Source organism: Mesoplodon densirostris, chromosome 2 (genome assembly GCF_025265405.1).
Source record: "Mesoplodon densirostris isolate mMesDen1 chromosome 2, mMesDen1 primary haplotype, whole genome shotgun sequence".
Classification (NCBI taxonomy): domain Eukaryota; kingdom Metazoa; phylum Chordata; class Mammalia; order Artiodactyla; family Ziphiidae; genus Mesoplodon; species Mesoplodon densirostris.
The window spans coordinates 108,728,055-108,744,910 of NC_082662.1; the positions used below are offsets into that span (position 1 = coordinate 108,728,055).

The following is a 16,856-nucleotide window of genomic DNA, read 5'->3' on the forward strand; positions in this document are numbered from 1 at the left end:
GGAACCAGCAACAGCACATTTCCTGCCTCATCCTCCGAGGGTCAACTCAGGGGAAATAGGACCTGCTTCTTAGCAATGGAGCATGTGGTCCCCACGCTGGAGTTCCACGGAAGATCTAAAAGCTCAGGACTGAGCAGCGGTGCCCTGCAGGACAGTGTTGGCAGGGGCCCGACGACCTGACCCAGGGCCAGCGCAGTGGGTCACGGTCAGGCTGGGTGTTGGTCTACACTGCAGCACCTGAGTTCTTTGAATCCACGTGGTGAGAGCAGTGATTCCCAGATGCCATCTCATGCTTAGCCTAGACCTCCTATTTCTATTCTTTTTTGATCTCCAAAATGTGTACTGACGTCTCTCTAAGTATGCTGTCTTGTTTTGTCATCCTAACTTCACTCTTTGATTTGGGGACTAATGGCCACACCAAGCTCATTGGAAGTCTTGTGTAAAGCAAACCAGTGATCATTTTTAAGTGACATGTGTGAGGTCCCCAGTTGTGCTAAAGCCTAATCTGTGTCTTCACAGTGCTTAGAATGTGCTTATGTGTGTATAAATGTATAATATATATTTATATGTGTTGCTACAGTGATACGTTAAAGGCCAACATAACTGACAGAGAGGGTCAGTGTGAGGAAATGAAAGTCTTTCTGGTGGCTATTAAAGGGAAATGTATATAAAGAAATAAAAAGTTTTCACTGCTTGTTTTGTTTCCCATTTCTGAACCAGTCCTTAGACTGAGCAGGTGAGAATAGGAAAGACAAACTGTCACGAAGAGCTCACCTCACTGTCTAATGCTTGAAGTCTAAGTTTAAAAGAATGATTTACTCTCCTGTCATTTTGTAAAAATCTCCAGTCTAAAAATATAAAAGGGTAGTTCTTACATTTAGAGTGCCTTAGAATCAGCTGTGGAGATTATAGAAGCTACTTCCTGGGCTCTAATCCCAAGAGATTTCATTGGCATAGGGCCCTAGAGTCTACATATTTCACATAAACACAAGCAGATGTTTCTGATGCAGGTGGGCTACAGATCACAGTTTAAAACACATTGCTCAATAACACTGAATCAAAATTATAAATACATTTCTTTTCCTTTAATTAAGAAGCTTTAATTGAAAAGTGTTTAAGTCACACCATAAATGTTGACATAACGAACTTAAGATCTTCCTTTGGGAAAAGACCTTATGCATTTTGCATTCCAGAATTAAAATAAAGCTATCATTCCACAATTATACCCTAGAGGTAATAATAAATTAAAACAACAACACAAACAAAAAATTCAACCATGATCACAACCACCACCAACAATAACAAACATATCCATCAACAGACTCAGGTCTGAGATAGAGACGTGCCCCACTTTCATAGTAGATGGAGTGACCTCAACTTCTGCTTTTACACTTGGTTGTTTAAGCATTTTCCATGAGTGCCTTTGGCTGTCAATAAAGAGGAACTCACTGACAGAATCAGCAGAATGGATGAAAAGTCGGCCAAACTATGAAGTATTACTTAAAGACAAAGTAGGAAAATTTGAGGGCCTCGTGCTCTGCAGTTATTCAAGCATCCCAGCAATTCTTCCTAAATCCAATGGAGAACTCAAATATTGCTTCTAAGAACTTCATTTTATGGACATAACATTTATGGAAGCAACAACATAAATCATACAGATCTCAGAGCTGGTCAGGATCAAGTCACAAATTACTTATGGGGAAAATTCCCAATAGCCATTCTTGTGTTTCACCCTTTGAAATGTAGTTCTTTACCCTATTAAAAAAGTTGCAAAAAATGTATCTTTGGAATGGAAGATTCTCCAATATTTAACTTTTCATAAATTACATTCTTTTCCTCTATATGTCAGAAACAGAACTCATTCTTAAAACTAAAATCAACCTGCATGACCACCAATGTCTTCCAATTTGCCATAATTCAAATGAGAGCCATGTTGGGTCCTGTGCAGGAAATAGGGTGAGAGCCCTTTAGGAAAAAAATGGAAAGGAAGAAAGATGGCAGGTACCTAATGTAATGCTTCAAACATGTACAAACATCTCTTTTTAAAATAAATTTTATTTATTTATTTATTTTACTTATTTATTTTTGGCTGTGTTGCGTCTTCGTTGCTGCGCTGGTCTTTCTCTAGTTGCGGCGAGCGGGGGCTACTCTTCATTGCGGTGCGAGGATGTCTCATTGTGGTGGCTTCTCTTGTTGCAAAGCATGGGCTCTAGGCGCACGGGCTTCAGTAGTTATGGCTTGCGGGCTCTACAGCACAGGCTCACTGGTTGTGGCACACGAACTTAGTTGCTCCGCGGCATGTGGGATCTTCCCAGACCAGGGCTCGAACTCGTGTCCCCTGCATTGGCAGGCAGATTCTTAACCACTGTGCCACCAGGGAAGCCCAAACATGTACAAATATCTCTTGATCTGTCAACCTAAGACAGGCAAACAACCTGCAGAATTTATACAGGGTTAATTATATCCCCCAGATCTTATTACTGCTAAAGTGAATATGCTAGACACTTACTGAATTGGTTTTCTATTTCTGCTGTAACAAGTGACCATAACTTTAGTGTCTTAAAAGAACACATTTTTATTATATTACACTTCTGTAGGTTAGGAGTCCAACAAAGATCTCACTGGACTAAAATCAAGGGGTCAACAGAACTGCCTTATCTTCTGGAGGCTGTAAGGGATAATCTCTTTCCTTACTTTCCTAAAAAGTTTTTAGAGGTCTCCCACATTCCTTGGCTTTTGACCCTTTCCTACAACTTCAAAACCAGAACAGCAGGTAGAGTCCTTCTAATTTCACACCATTTTGACCTTTTCTGCCTCTCAATTCTAAGGCCCCATGTAATTTCATGGGGCCCACCTGAATGGTCCAAGATAATCTCATCACAAGGTCTTTACCCTGATCACATCTGCAAAGTTGCCTTTGCTATGTGGTGTAATATATGAACAGGTGGGGGAATTACAGCAGGCACATACTGGGGGAGAGAGTATTATTCTGCTGGTCACAAAACTATTAACTCAGATGCCAACTAATATTGGAACTATGAAAAAAAAGAACTTCTCTAATTTCAACAAAGTTTAGTTAAAATAAGACACTACAATCTAGACCAGTGAATCAAGATAAAGTCAGCTTAGAACCCTAGAAGTGCTTCACTGCTGTCCATAAAATTGCACAAGTACTAGTCTCTTTAGATCTTTTTTTTTTCCAAAATGTGGCCTTTTCCCCCCTCCAAGGCTGACTCTGATGGTAGAAATCTCATCCGAGACAAAGAGTGTGTGGTGGAGGAGGTGAAGGTGGTGGTGGAGTCGGTGCACCTGGGACCCCACTAACTTCTAACTATGAACTTTCAGCTGGTCTCTGTGGAACAGATGGGAGGGCTTTCTCAGACCTTCCCTTGCATGAACAGAGGGATCCTTGTGCGCCTTAGCCAGGCGGCCAGGAAAGGGAGCCACAGTCCTTCCCTTGGAACTTGCCTTGTAAAGAAGGCAGGCACCAAGATATTAACTTGTCTGGAATCTTGTGGACCAGATGTCGGCAATCCATGTCCAGAGGTTCCTGACTTTTGGTCACACATCCCCGGGGTCAGCCTAAGGCCCGTGCTGCCTGGGTTGGCTGTGGAGGATGAGCTCCTCAGGCAGAGCCATCTTGCTCTGTCTCCTCCAAACCAGGCTCTGACCAGAGAGCAATGTGTTCGTGTTTCTCAGGCTGGTGGAAAATACTCCCTCATCGTCCTCTCAGACTGGGGCAGCCCCTTCCCATGTTGGCCTGCTCTGGGTGGGCGAAGGGATGGGAGGATGGGAGCAAGAGGGGCAGGGACAAGGAGAAGGAGTGGGAACAAAAAAGCCTGGGGAAAAGATAGGGGAGGATGGCGAGGAAGGGGAAGGCGGAAGCTGAGGAAGAATAAGGAGGATGATGACCAGAGCATGAATGCCATGGAGGTTCTAGCCTCTGGTCCCAGAATGGCAGCTGCCCTCTCTTGAACTTCCCCTGACCTCATGCTGGACACACGCACACCCCAGCCTCCTCTCTTATCCTCCAGACTTCTTTATTCCCACAAGAGCAGCCTCTCAGCCCCTGCCCCCTCCCATGCCCTGATTCTGGGGATTCTTTCCTTTTTCCCTAGGTTTCCCCAGAGCTAGGCACAGATTCCTCACCAGCAGCCAAACCCTGGTCTGTGGTTCTGGAGAGTCCAAAGCACGGAAATCTCTCATGAGAAAAGGAAATGCAGGCCACATGGGGTCATGGGGTCACTCTGCAGAATCTCAGTCCAGCTGTCCAAGTCAGGCTAGGTTGAAATTTGGGAGGATGTCAAACTCGTTCAAAAGAAACTCTGAGAAGACCCTTGGTGCAGGTCATTGCTACATGTAGCAAATTATGCTATTGAAATCCTAAACCAGGTGATCAATTCTCATTCCAAAGTCATGGATCAGCCTTAAGAAGGGCAAAGCAGGTGGTGAGTGCTAATTACAGGAAATGAACAAAACTGGGGCAGATCCCAGAAAGGACCATGTAGGAGAAGCTGCTTAGGCCAATGGCTAAGTAACAATCTGTATTAGTCAGCCTGGGTTTCCAGAAAAAAATACTATAGACAGGGCGGCTTAACCAGAAATCTGTTTTCACACATTCTGGAGACTGGAAGTCCAAGATCAAGATTCGAAGTTCCGAGAAATACAGCTACACGTGGAACAACTCCTACAGAACACCTACTGTACGCTGGCAGAAGACCTCAGACCTCCCAAAAGGCAAGAAACTCCCCACGTACCTGGGTAGGGCAAAGCGGAGAGATTCCCGCACAGAGGATTGGTGCCAACTGGCACTCACCAGCCCGAGAGGCTTGTCTGCTCGGCCACCGGGGCGGGCGGTGCTGGGAGCTGGAGCTCAGGCTTCAGTCGGAGCGCAGGGAGAGGACTGGGGTTGGCGGCGTGAACACAGCCTGAAGGGGCTAATGCGCCACAGCTAGCCGGGAGGGAGTCCAGGAAACAGTTTGGACCTGCCGAAGAGGCAAGAGACTTTTTCTTTCCTCTTTGTTTCCTGGTGCACGAGGAGAGGGGATTAAGAGCGCTGCTTGGAGGAGCTCCAGAGACGGGCGCGAGCTGCAGCTGAAAGCGCGGACCCCAGAGATGGGCGTGGGACGCTGGGGCTGCTGCCGCCGCCGCGAGGCCTGTGTGCGAGCGCAGGTCACTGTCCACGCCCACCTTCCGGGGAGCCTGTGCAGCCGGTCACTGCAGGGGCCCCGGGATCCAGGGACGGCTTCCCTGGGAGAACGCACGGCGCGCCTCGGGCTGGTGCAATGTCACGGCGGCCTCTGCCGCTGCAGGCTCCACCCGCACTCCATGCCCCTCCCTGCCCCCTGGCTGAGTGAGCCAGAGTCCCCGAAGCAGCTGCTCCTTTAACCCTGTTCTGTCTGAGCGAAGAACAGACGCCCTCCGGCGACCTACATGGAGAGGTGGGGCCAAATCCAAAGCTGAGACCCGGGAGCTGTGAGAACAAAGAAGAGAAAGGGAAATCTCTCCCAGCAGCCTCAGAAGCAGCGGATTAAAGCTCCACAATCAACTTGATGTACCCTGCATCTGTGGAATACATAAATAGACAACGAATCATCCCAAATTGAGGAGCCAGGAGTCAGTGCTGTGCTTCTGAGTTGGGAGAGCCAACTTCAGGACACTGGTCCACAAGAGACCTCCCAGCTCCACATAATATCAAATGGCGAAAATCTTCCAGAGATCTCCATCTCAACACCAGCACCCAGCTTCACTCAACGACCAGCAAGCGACAGTGCTGGACACCCTATGCCAAACAACTAGCAAGACAGGAACACAATGCCACCCATTAGCAGAGAGGCTGCCTAAAATCATAAAAAGTCCACAGACACCCCAAAATACACCACCAGACGTGGACCTGTCCACCAGAAAGACAAGATCCAGCTTCATCCACCAGAACACAGGCACTAGTCTCCTCCACCAGGAAGCCTACACAACCAACTGAACCAACCTTAGCCACTGGGGACAGACACCAAAAACAACGGGAACTATGAACCTGCAGCCTGCAAAAAGGAGACCCCAAACACAGTAAGATAAGCAACATCAGAACACAGAAAAACACACAGCAGGAGAAGGAGCAAGATAAAAACCCACCAGACCTAACAAATGAAGAGGAAATAGGCAGTCTACCTGAAAAAAAATTCAGAATAATGATAGTAAAGATGATCCAAGATTCTATTTCCCAGATCCAAAATCTTGGAAATAGAATAGACAAAATGCAAGAAACAGTTAACAAGGACCTAGAAGAACTAAAGATGAATCAAGCATCAAATAAAAACACAATAAATGAAATGAAAAATACTCTAGATGGGATCAATAGCAGAATAACTGACACAGAAGAACGGATAAGTGAGGTGGAAGATAAAATAGTGGAAATAACTGATGCAGAGCAAAATAAAGAAAAAAGAATGAAAAGAACTGAGTACAGTCTCAGAGACCTCAGGGACAACAATAAATGCACCAATATTCGAATTATAGGGGTTCCAGAAGAAGAAGAGAAAAAGAAAGGGACTTAGAAAATATTTGAAGAGATTATAGTTGAACACTTCCCTAATATGGGAAAGGAAATAGTTAATCAAGTCCAGGAGGCACAGAGAGTCCCATACAGAATAAATCCAAGGAGAAATACGCCAAGACACATATTAATCAAACTGTCAAAAATTAAACACAAAGAAATCATATTAAAAGCAGCAAGGGAAAAACAACAAATAACACACAAGGGAATCCCCATCAGGTTAACAGCTGATCTCTCAGCAGAAACTCTACAAGCCAGAAGGGAGTGGCAGGACATAATTAAAGTGATGAAGGGGACAAACCTGCAACCAAGATTACTCTACCCAGCAAGGATCTCATTCAGATTAGATGGAGAAATTAAAACCTTTACAGACAAGCAAAAGCTGAGAGAGTTCAGCACCACCAAACCAGCGTTACAACAAATGCTAAAGGAACTTCTCTAGGCAAGAAACACAACAGAAGGAAAATACCTACAATAACGAACCCAAAACAATTAAGGAAATGGGAATAGGAACATACATATCAATAATTACCTTAAATGTAAATGGACTAAATGCCCCCACCAAAAGACACACATTGGCTGAATGGATACAAAAATAAGACCCATATATATGCTGTCTACAAGAGACCCACTTCAGACCTAGAGACACATACAGATTGAAAGTAAGGGGATGGAAAAAGATATTCCATGCAAATGGAAATCAAAAGAAAGCTTGAGTAGCAATTCTTATATCAGACAAAATAGACTTTAAAATAAAGACTATTAGAAGAGACAAAGAAAGACACTACATAATGATAAAGCGATCAACCCAAGAAGAAGATATAACAATTGTAAATATTTATGCACCCAACATAGGAGCACCTCAATACATAAGGCAAATACTAACAGCCAAAAAGGGGAAATCGACAGTAACACACTCATAGTAGGGGACTTTAACACCCCACTTTCACCAACGGACAGATCATCCAAAATGAAAATAAATAAGGAAACACAAGCTTTAAATGATACATTAAACAAGATGGACTTAATTGATATTTATAGGACATTCCATCCAAAAAGAACAGAATACACATTTTTCTCAAGTGCTCATGGAACATCCTCCAGGATAGATCATATCTTGGGTCACAAATCAAGCCTTGGTAAATTTAAGAAAATTGAAATCTTATCAAGTATCTTTTCCGACCACAATGCTATGAGACTAGACATCAATTACAGGAAAAGATCTGTAAAAAATACAAACACATGGAGGCTAAACAATACACTACTCAATAACGAAGTGATCACTGAAGAAATCAAAGAGGAAATAAAAAATACCTAGAAACAAATGACAATGGAGGCACGACGACCCAAAACCTATGGGATGCAGCAAAAGCAGTTCTAAGGGGGAAGTTTATAGCAATACAATCCCACCTTAAGAAACAGGAAACATCTCGAGTAAACAGCCTGACCCTGCACCTAAAGCAATTAGAGAAAGAAGAACAAAAAAACCCCAAAGTTAGCAGAAGGAAAGAAATCATAAAGATCAGATCAGAAATAAATGAAAAAGAAATGAAGGAAACGATAGCAAAGATCAATAAAACTAAAAGCTGGTTCTTTGAGAAGAAAAACAAAATTGATAAACCATTAGCCAGACTCATCAAGAAAAAAAAGGGAGAAGACTCAAATCAATAGAATTAGAAATGAAAAAGGAGAAATAACAAGTGACACTGCAGAAATACAAAAGATCATGAGAGATTACTACAAGCAACTCTATGCCAATAAAATGGACAACCTGGAAGAAATGGACAAATTCTTAGAAATGCACAACCTGCCAAGACTGAATCAGAGAGAAATAGAAAATATGAATAGACCAATCACAAGCACTGAAATTGAAACTGTGATTAAAAATCTTCCAACAAACAAAAGCCCAGGACCAGATGGCTTCACAGGCGAATTCTATCAAACATTTAGAGAAGAGCTAACACCTATCCTTCTCAAACTCTTCCAAAATATAGCAGAGGGAGGAACACTCCCAAACTCATTCTACGAGGCCACCATCACCTTGATACCAAAACCAGACAAGGATGTCACAAAGAAAGAAAACTACAGGCCAATATCACTGATGAACATAGATGCAAAAATCCTCAGCAAAATACTAGCAAACAGAATCCAACAGCACATTAAAAGGATCATACACCATGATCAAGTGGGGTTTATTCCAGGAATGCAAGGATTCTTCAATATACGCAAATCAATCAATGTGATACACCATATTAACAAATTGAAGGAGAAAAACCATATGATCATCTCAATAGATGCAGAGAAAGCTTTCGACAAAATTCAACACCGATTTATGATAAAAACCCTGCAGAAAGTAGGCATAGACGGAACTTTCCTCAACATAATAAAGGCCATATATGACAAACCCATGCCAACATCGTCCTCAATGGTGAAAAACTGAAACCATTTCCACTAAGATCAGGAACAAGACAAGGCTGCCGACTCTCACCACTCTTATTCAACCTAGTTTTGGAAGTTTTAGCCACAGCAATCAGAGAAGAAAAGGAAATAAAATTAATCCAAATTGGAAAAGAAGAAGTAAAGCTGTCACTGTTTGCTGATGACATGATACTGTACATAGAGAATCCTAAAGATGCTACCAGAAAACTACTAGAGTTAATCAATGAACTTGGTAATGTAGCAGGATACAAAATTAATGCACAGAAATCTCTGGCATTCCTGTACACTAATGATGAAAAATCTGAAAGTGAAATCAAGAAAACACTCCCATTTACCATTGCAACAAAAAGAATAAAATATCTAGGAATAAACCTACCTAAGGAGACAAAAGACCTGTATGCAGAAAATTATAAGACACTGATGAAAGAAATTAAAGATGATACAAATAGATGGAGAGACAGACCATGCTCCTGGATTGGAAGAATCAATATTGTGAAAATGAATCTACTACCGAAAGCAATCTACAGATTCAATGCAATCCCTATCAAACTACCACTGGCATTTTTCACAGAACTAGAACAAAAAATTTCAAAATTTGTTTGGAAAAACAAAAGACCCCAAATAGCCAAAGCAATCTTGAGAATGAAAAACGGAGCTGCAGGAATCAGGCTCCCTGGCTTCAGACTATACTACAAAGCTACAGTAATCAAGACAGTATGGTACTGGCACAAAAACAGAAAGATAGATCAATGGAACAGGATAGAAAGCCCAGAGATAAACCCATGCACATATGGTCAACTTATCTTTGATAAAGGAGGCAGGAATGCACAGTGGAGAAAGGACAGCCTCTTCAATAAGTGGTGCTGGGAAAACTGGACAGGGACATGTAAAAGTATGAGATTAGATCACTCCCTAACACCATACACAAAAATAAGCTCAAAATGGATTAAAGACCTAAATGTAAGGCCAGAAACTATCAAACTCTTAGAGGAAAACATAGGCAGAACACTCTTTGACATAAATCACAGCAAGATCCTTTTGGACCCACCTCCTAGAGAAATGGAAATAAAAACAAAGATAAATAAATGGGACCTAATGAAACTTCAAAGCTTTTGCACAGCAAAGGAAACCATAAAGAAGACCAAAAGACAACCCTCAGAATGGGAGAAAATATTTGCAAATGAAGCAACTGACAAAGGATTAATCTCCAAAATTTATAAGCAGCTCATGCAGCTCAATAGCTAAAAAACAAACAACCCAATCCAAAAATGGGCAGAAGACTTAAATAGGCATTTCTCCAAAGAAGATATACAGACTGCCAACAAACACATGAAAGAATGCTCAACATCATTAATCGTTAGAGAAATGCAAATCAAAACTACAATGAGGCCTTCCCTGGTGGCGCAGTGGTTGAGAGTCCCCCTGCCGATGCAGGGGACACGGGTGCCCCAGTCCGGGAAGATCCCACGTGCCGCAGAGCAGCTGGGCCCGTGAGCCATGGCCGCTGAGCCTGCGCGTCCGGAGCCTGTGCTCCGCAACGGGAGAGGCCACAACAGTGAGAGGCCCGCATACCACACACACACAAAAAAAACAAACAAACTACAATGAGATATCATCTCACACCAGTCAGAATGGCCATCATCAAGCAATCTAGAAACAATAAATGCCGGAGAGGGTGTGGAGAAAAGGGAACACTCTTGCACTGCTGGTGGGAATGTGAATTGGTACAGCCTCTATGGAGAACAGTATGGAGGTTCCTTAAAAAACTAAAAATAGAACTACCATATGACCCAGCAATCCCACTACTAGGCATATACCCTGAGAAAACCATAATTCAAAAAGAGACATGCACCAAAATGTTCATTTCAGCTCTATTCACAATAGCCCGGAGATGGAAACAACCTAAGTGTCCATCATCGGATGAATGGATAAAGAAGATGTGGCACATAGATACAATGGAATATTACTCAGCCATAAAAAGAAACTAAACTGAGCTATTTGTAATGAGGTGGATAGACCTAGAGTCTGTCACACAGAGTGAAGTAAGTCAGAAAGAGAAAGACAAATACCGTACGCTAACACATATATATGGAATTAAGAAAAAAAAATGTCATGAAGAACCTAGGGGTAAAACAGGAATAAAGACACAGACCTACTTGAGAATGGACTTGAGGATATGGGGAGGGGGAAGGGTAACCTGTGACAAAGCGAAAGAGAGGCATGGACATATATACAGTACCAAATGTAAGGTAGATAGATAGTGGGAAGCAGCCGCATAGCACAGGGAGATCAGCTCGGTGCTTTGTGACCGCCTGGAGGGGTGGGATAGGGAGGGTGGGAGGGAGGGAGAGAAAAAAAAAAAAAAGATTCGAAGTTCCTGCCAATTCACTTTCTGCTGCGAGCTCTCTTCCTGGCTTGTAAATAGCAGATGCCTCGCTGGGTCCTCACATGGCCTTTTCTCCTTGCTTGAGCTGGGATAGGGCAGGGGCCCAAGCTCTCTTCTTTTAAGGACATTAATCCTGTCAGATCAGGGCTCCAAGCTTATGACCTCATTTAATCTTAATTACTTCCTTAAAGATCCCTTCTCCAAATACAGCCCCACAGGGATTAGGGTTCAAGATATGAATTTGGGGGGCGGGTGGTGGAACACATACATTCAGTTCCTAACACTGTCCCCAGCCTCCTCCTATGAAGCTGTTAGCAGCTCTCAGCTCTGGTCCCTGGGAACTTCCCAGGCACTGGGGCCTCAGATTCCTCTCCCCACAGACTTTCTCCTTCTCTCTCTCTGACTCATATGCCTCAACACGGGGTACAGCTGTTGATTGGCTGACACTCAAAGGCAGTGGACTGAGTTGCTTTCACCTGGCTGACTTTCAGAAGAGAGGGGCCACCACTGACTGATATGTTTGCAGAAATGTGTTCACTGAGGAGACTGGCTGTGGTGGCAGAATAATGCTTCCCCAAAGATGTCCACATCCTGGTCCCTGGAATTTGTGAACATGTTACTTGACATGGCAAAAGAGACTTTGCAGGTGTGATTAAATTAAGGACCTTGACATCGGGGGGAGGGTTATCCTGGTGGGTCCAATGGAATCACAAGGGTCCATATAAGTGAAAGAGGGAGGAAGGAGAGTTGGTGTCAGAATAATGTGTTGTGAGAGCAACTTGATCAGCCGTGACTGGCTATGAAGATGGAAGGGGGCTGTGAGAGTAGAATGTGAGCATCTTCTAGAGGCTGGAAAAGGCAAAGAAAGAGATTCTCCCCTAGAGCCTCCAGAAAGAACCTCACCTCCACTGTCACATTGATTTTAGCCCAGTGAGATGCATCTTGGACTTCTGATCTCCAGAACCATATGATAATAAATGTGTGTTGTTTTAAGCCACTAAGTGTGTGGTAATGTGTTACAATAGCAACAGGAAACTCCTACAGTGGACACTGGTAGATAGAGAGGATTTAAAAACCAGTTCTGGGGCTTCCCTGGTGGCGCGGTGGTTGAGAGTCCGCCTGCCGATGCAGGGGACATGGGTTCGTGCCCTGGTCCGGGAAGGTCCGGCATGCCGCGGAGCGGCTGGGCCCGTGAGCCATGGCAGCTGAGCCTGCGCTCCGCAACAGGAGAGGCCACAACAGTGAGAGGCCCGCGTACCGCAAAAAAAAGAAAAAAACAAAACAAAAAACAGTTCTGGTGGCTATTTGTTACCATGGCTTTAGAACAATTATTCTATCCCCAGAAATGTGAACTTTCAAAGTTTTCAATTCTCAGTGTAGATAATGTAAATAATACTGAGTGATGTACCAACCATCACCATATAAGGAGTCGAAACCCTCACCTTGTGCTCAGGGTAAACGTCTAACACCATCCAAAATAGGGTGTGCACGGGTGTATGTTTGGGACAGGGTAGCAGGAGCTTCAGAACTGGATTTATAATGCTCCCCACAGGGCTGACCGCAGGGTGTTGGGCACAGGAGGTTCTTTTGTCATATCTAGGCCATCTAGTATCTGAGCCCCCTTTGTTTGTATGAGAAACTTCCCACATTCTGAAACTTTTAAGGATCACGCATTCACTGTCTTAGTTTTCCTAGGGGCTAAGATGTGGGTCTATTACCAAGAGCTGGCAAATCCCCATCAGCAACAACTACTCCAGCATTTGACAGGAGTTGAGAGACACAAGGACTAGGCCCCGGGGAAATTTTTTCTGTCCCCTGCAACAGAAGAATCTCCCCACCTCAAGATCCTTAGTTTAACACCGGCCAGGTGCAGCAGAAGCCATGGAGCCATTGGAGGTGTCTAGTGTCCAGGGCCAGTAGTGTCACCTGTGCAAAGCTACAGGGTCTGTCACTCAGCAGGGGGCACTTGTGTCCTTTCCATTTGGTCCGTGTGCTCCCTTCCATTGTCCTTCTTTATTCCTCCCTGTTTGTATAGCCTGGTTCTCCAGTTTGCTGGAGATTCTCTGAGCTATTACTATCCCTGGAATAAAGTATGTTTCAGATGAAACGAGCCAGAGTTTATTTCTGATGGCTGCAGAGAGAGAAAGGAGGGGAAAGGGGGAAAGCAGGGGGGAAGAAAGAAAGCTTCTTCCTGGAAGTTGGCTGGGTGCTGAGTTCCTTTGCTGTCAGCTCCAGGATTCTCCAGAAGAGTCAACTTCCCCCTTAAGCCAAAGGCACCCTCAAGAATCAAGTTACGCCACTCCTTGCTCTCTGGTCTGAAAACACAAGTTGACTGCTTTCGGCAGTCTCCCCGCTCCCCGCCCTCAGGTCTAACCCAGTCTTACCCAGGAAGAGAAAACAAACAAACAAACCTCACGCTTCAAGCAAACACGTCATCTTTCTATCCCTTATCTTAGTCATCAGCTTCTTTTTCAGAATCTTCATTTCTTGTATTCTGTATGGTGAGGAAAGGAAAAACATGGTCCCTGGGATACCAAGAGAATGAAGTAGGAAGGACGTGCACAGAAAATACACCGAGTAGCACTCTGAGACGTAACCCTGAATCTGTATGTTTATACACAAGACACATACATAAATATATACTTGTATCCATTGTTTTACAATTTCTTTACTACTTAAAAAATTTTTGGATCAGCGTAACACACGATCCCAGAATTCCTTTCCCCGGCGTGTAAAGCAAGACAAAAGGTAAGAATTCGAGGAGGCTGGCAAAATCCGCCGGTATCTCAGATAAAGGGTAAGAGGCGTATTACCTCGGCTTGGTGGGCTCCCGAAGTGGGCGGGCAGGATGACGTCACTTCCCCTTCAGCAGCCGGCCCGCCCATTGTTCATCTCGGCAGGGCGGGGACAGGGCGGGGGTTGGAGGAGAGGACCCGCCTTAGAGGTCAGGAATGGGGCTTGGCTTATGTAAATCTTGCAGCGTAGGGGTACAATTCCCCGCGAGCCACTTCCCGGGCTGTGGAAATTTTCCGTAGAAGTTGCTTGGATTTTGTTAGCAGAGTCGTTTGGAGGGGCTGAGAGGCGTGGAAGGGGAGGGGGTGCGGAGGGTGGGTGGTGAGCGTGTGTGTACAGTGTAGGAGTCTAAGGCTGTACCGGGGCGCGGGGGAAAGCGACTCATACTTACCTGGCAGGGGAGATACCATGATCATGAAGGTGGTTTTCCCAGAATGAGGCTCACTCATTGCACTGCGAGTGTGCTGACGCCTGCGATTTCCCCAAATGCGGGAAACTCGACTGCATAATTTGTGGTAGTGGGGGACTGCGTGCGCGCTTTCCCCCAGCAATTGGTGTTTAATAAAAGAATTGATCGATTGAACTGAAATCAAAGCGTTAACAAGTTTGAGGTATCTCGCAGCACAATAATTGATAATCTATTTATTGATATGGTAGACATGGATTCAGTTCTTGCAAAGACCCCCAGCTGTCGCGGAAAAAGACCCGTAAGTTATTACTACTAAATTCGCGTGTTTCCAGCTTATACTGTGCAAAATATATAAGTATCAGGGCAGTCAGATCTTCGCTTGTTGCTACGAGAGAAACTCCACGCACAGAAGAGGAAACCTAATACAGACAAAAGTAAACAAGTTAAAAATTACATTAAGTAGTGTTACGATAAGTTATAATTAAATAATTTATAATAGTCTCCCTTTTAGCTCCTGCGTTGTAGTACTGGGTGGTGCGGTCTTTACTATTCATTCGCATAGTTTTTAAGTCCCCAGTATTGCCCCCCCCCCCCCCCCGCTTTTTAACTATCGTGGACTCTGGCGGTGTGAGCAAAAGCGTTTTTCTACTCGGCGTTGTGATAAGCTTTTTTCCTGCATGAAATTTTTCAGTGCGTTTCTGCCGCAGGATCACAGCGGTGGTACTACCATGTAATTAAACCTTTTCCGGTTCCGATCCGATTGTCAACAGAATAAGAGCAGTTTGTGCCTAAACAAAACCGGCAGCGCCCCGCGATGATCTCAAGGAAACAACATCTCACGACGTTTCGAAGGTTGTTTGAGGATGTTCCGAGCTTCCAGGGCAGCGAGAAGAGGGCGACTGCAAAAAAATGGGAAAAAAAGTTTTGTTTTCCCTAGCCGTGATTTTCTCCGGAGCAGAAACTAGGACCGCTCACAGCGCAGAGAAACCCTGAAACACCCTGAAACACTCTTCGTTATCGCTCATCGAGCATGGGTTTCGTCTATTTTTATTTTTTATTTATTTTTTTGCGGTACATGGGCCTCTCACCGCTGCGGCCTCTCTCGCTGTGTGTGGAGCACAGGCTCCGGACGCGCAGGCCCAGCGGCCATCGGCCCACGAGCCCAGCCGCTCCGCGGCATGGGGGACCCTCCCGGACCGGGCCACGAACCCCCGTGCTCTGCATCTGCAGGCGCACTCCCAACCACTGCGCCACCACGGAAGCCCGGATTTCGTGTATTTTTACGACGTAGAAACCTGAAAGAGACGGCCGCGGGCAGGCGAGTCAGGCGCCTCCTGGCGTCGCGGAGGAAGCGGGCCCCGGGCGAGGTTACGAAAGGGCTCGACGGGAGGCCGCTCCTGGACCCGCGGGGCTGTGCATTGCTTGGCTGAGTGGCTGGAGCAGGGGAGTAGGCGGTAGAGGGTTCCATGGTGTAATGGTGAGCACTCTGGATTCTGAATCCAGCGATCCGAATTCAAATCTCGGTGGAACCTTTCTGTTTAGTTAGAAGAAGGGGATTTTTTACTCCTAAGATGGGACGTTCTTTCCCGCTCCCGCGTCCCGAGGAGGGGCGATCCTCACGTTCCATGCGGACGGGGCAGGCAGGTAGGGAGACGAGCCCGCGGCGTCTCCCCTGGGCCCTGGCGACTCTGCCCGTCGCTAGCCATCGGAGGCCCCGGCCCCGCCGCCCAGGGGCGCAGTGACTGAGCCGGTGGCACCCCCTCGTCGGGTCACCCTGGGTCTCGAGGGCAAGAGGCAGAGGCTGCGCCCACTGAGTCCTGCCCCGCGAGGGGGCTTCGCACCGCACGTCTTGTAACTAACTGCGCGCTTGTCCCTGTCAGTAAAGAGTCGCGGTGCGGGGCTGTAACGTCGCTGAGTAGCCAGGGTGACAGCGCTTTCTTAGCTTTCGGATCGAGGGTTCCAGACCTGGATGGGAAGTACTGTATTATATTCAAGTGCCCTACTTTATTCCGAATTTTAATTGATTCTATTCCATTTTGTTCCGATTTTTTTCAGAATTTCTCACTCCTAAGTCTAGGAAAGCCGCTGTTAGGCTAAGATTTGAACCATGACTCCAGGGAATCTCGTCGTTTCATTCCAAGCTGAGCCCGAAGGAGAAGGCCAAGGATTCCGGCGTCTGAGGAGAGCAGGGATCCCTGACCCACATCCACCCAGGCCTTTGAGACACTTGAGCAGATCTTAAGTCAAGGCTAGACTATAGTGAATATGCCTTGTTTGGT

General features: G+C 45.3%; 1 long non-coding RNA gene and 2 other non-coding genes across 3 annotated transcripts; 2 read left to right on the forward strand and 1 right to left on the reverse strand.

Annotated features, from left to right (window-relative positions):
• Nucleotides 1-1,897: 1,897 nt before the first annotated feature.
• Nucleotides 1,898-14,243, reverse strand: LOC132481951 (uncharacterized). Its single transcript, XR_009530845.1, has 3 exons — nt 14,189-14,243; nt 13,787-13,869; nt 1,898-2,435 (listed from the first exon to the last, which is right to left on the reverse strand). It is a non-coding gene; the product is annotated as an uncharacterized LOC132481951 (long non-coding RNA).
• A 308-nt stretch (nt 14,244-14,551) lies between these two features.
• On the forward strand, nt 14,552-14,715 carry LOC132484779 (U1 spliceosomal RNA). The gene has a single exon (XR_009531329.1). It is a non-coding gene; the product is annotated as a U1 spliceosomal RNA (small nuclear RNA).
• A 1,322-nt stretch (nt 14,716-16,037) lies between these two features.
• On the forward strand, nt 16,038-16,109 carry TRNAQ-CUG (transfer RNA glutamine (anticodon CUG)). Its single transcript has one exon. It is a non-coding gene; the product is annotated as a tRNA-Gln (tRNA).
• The last annotated feature ends 747 nt before the right edge of the window (nt 16,110-16,856 follow it).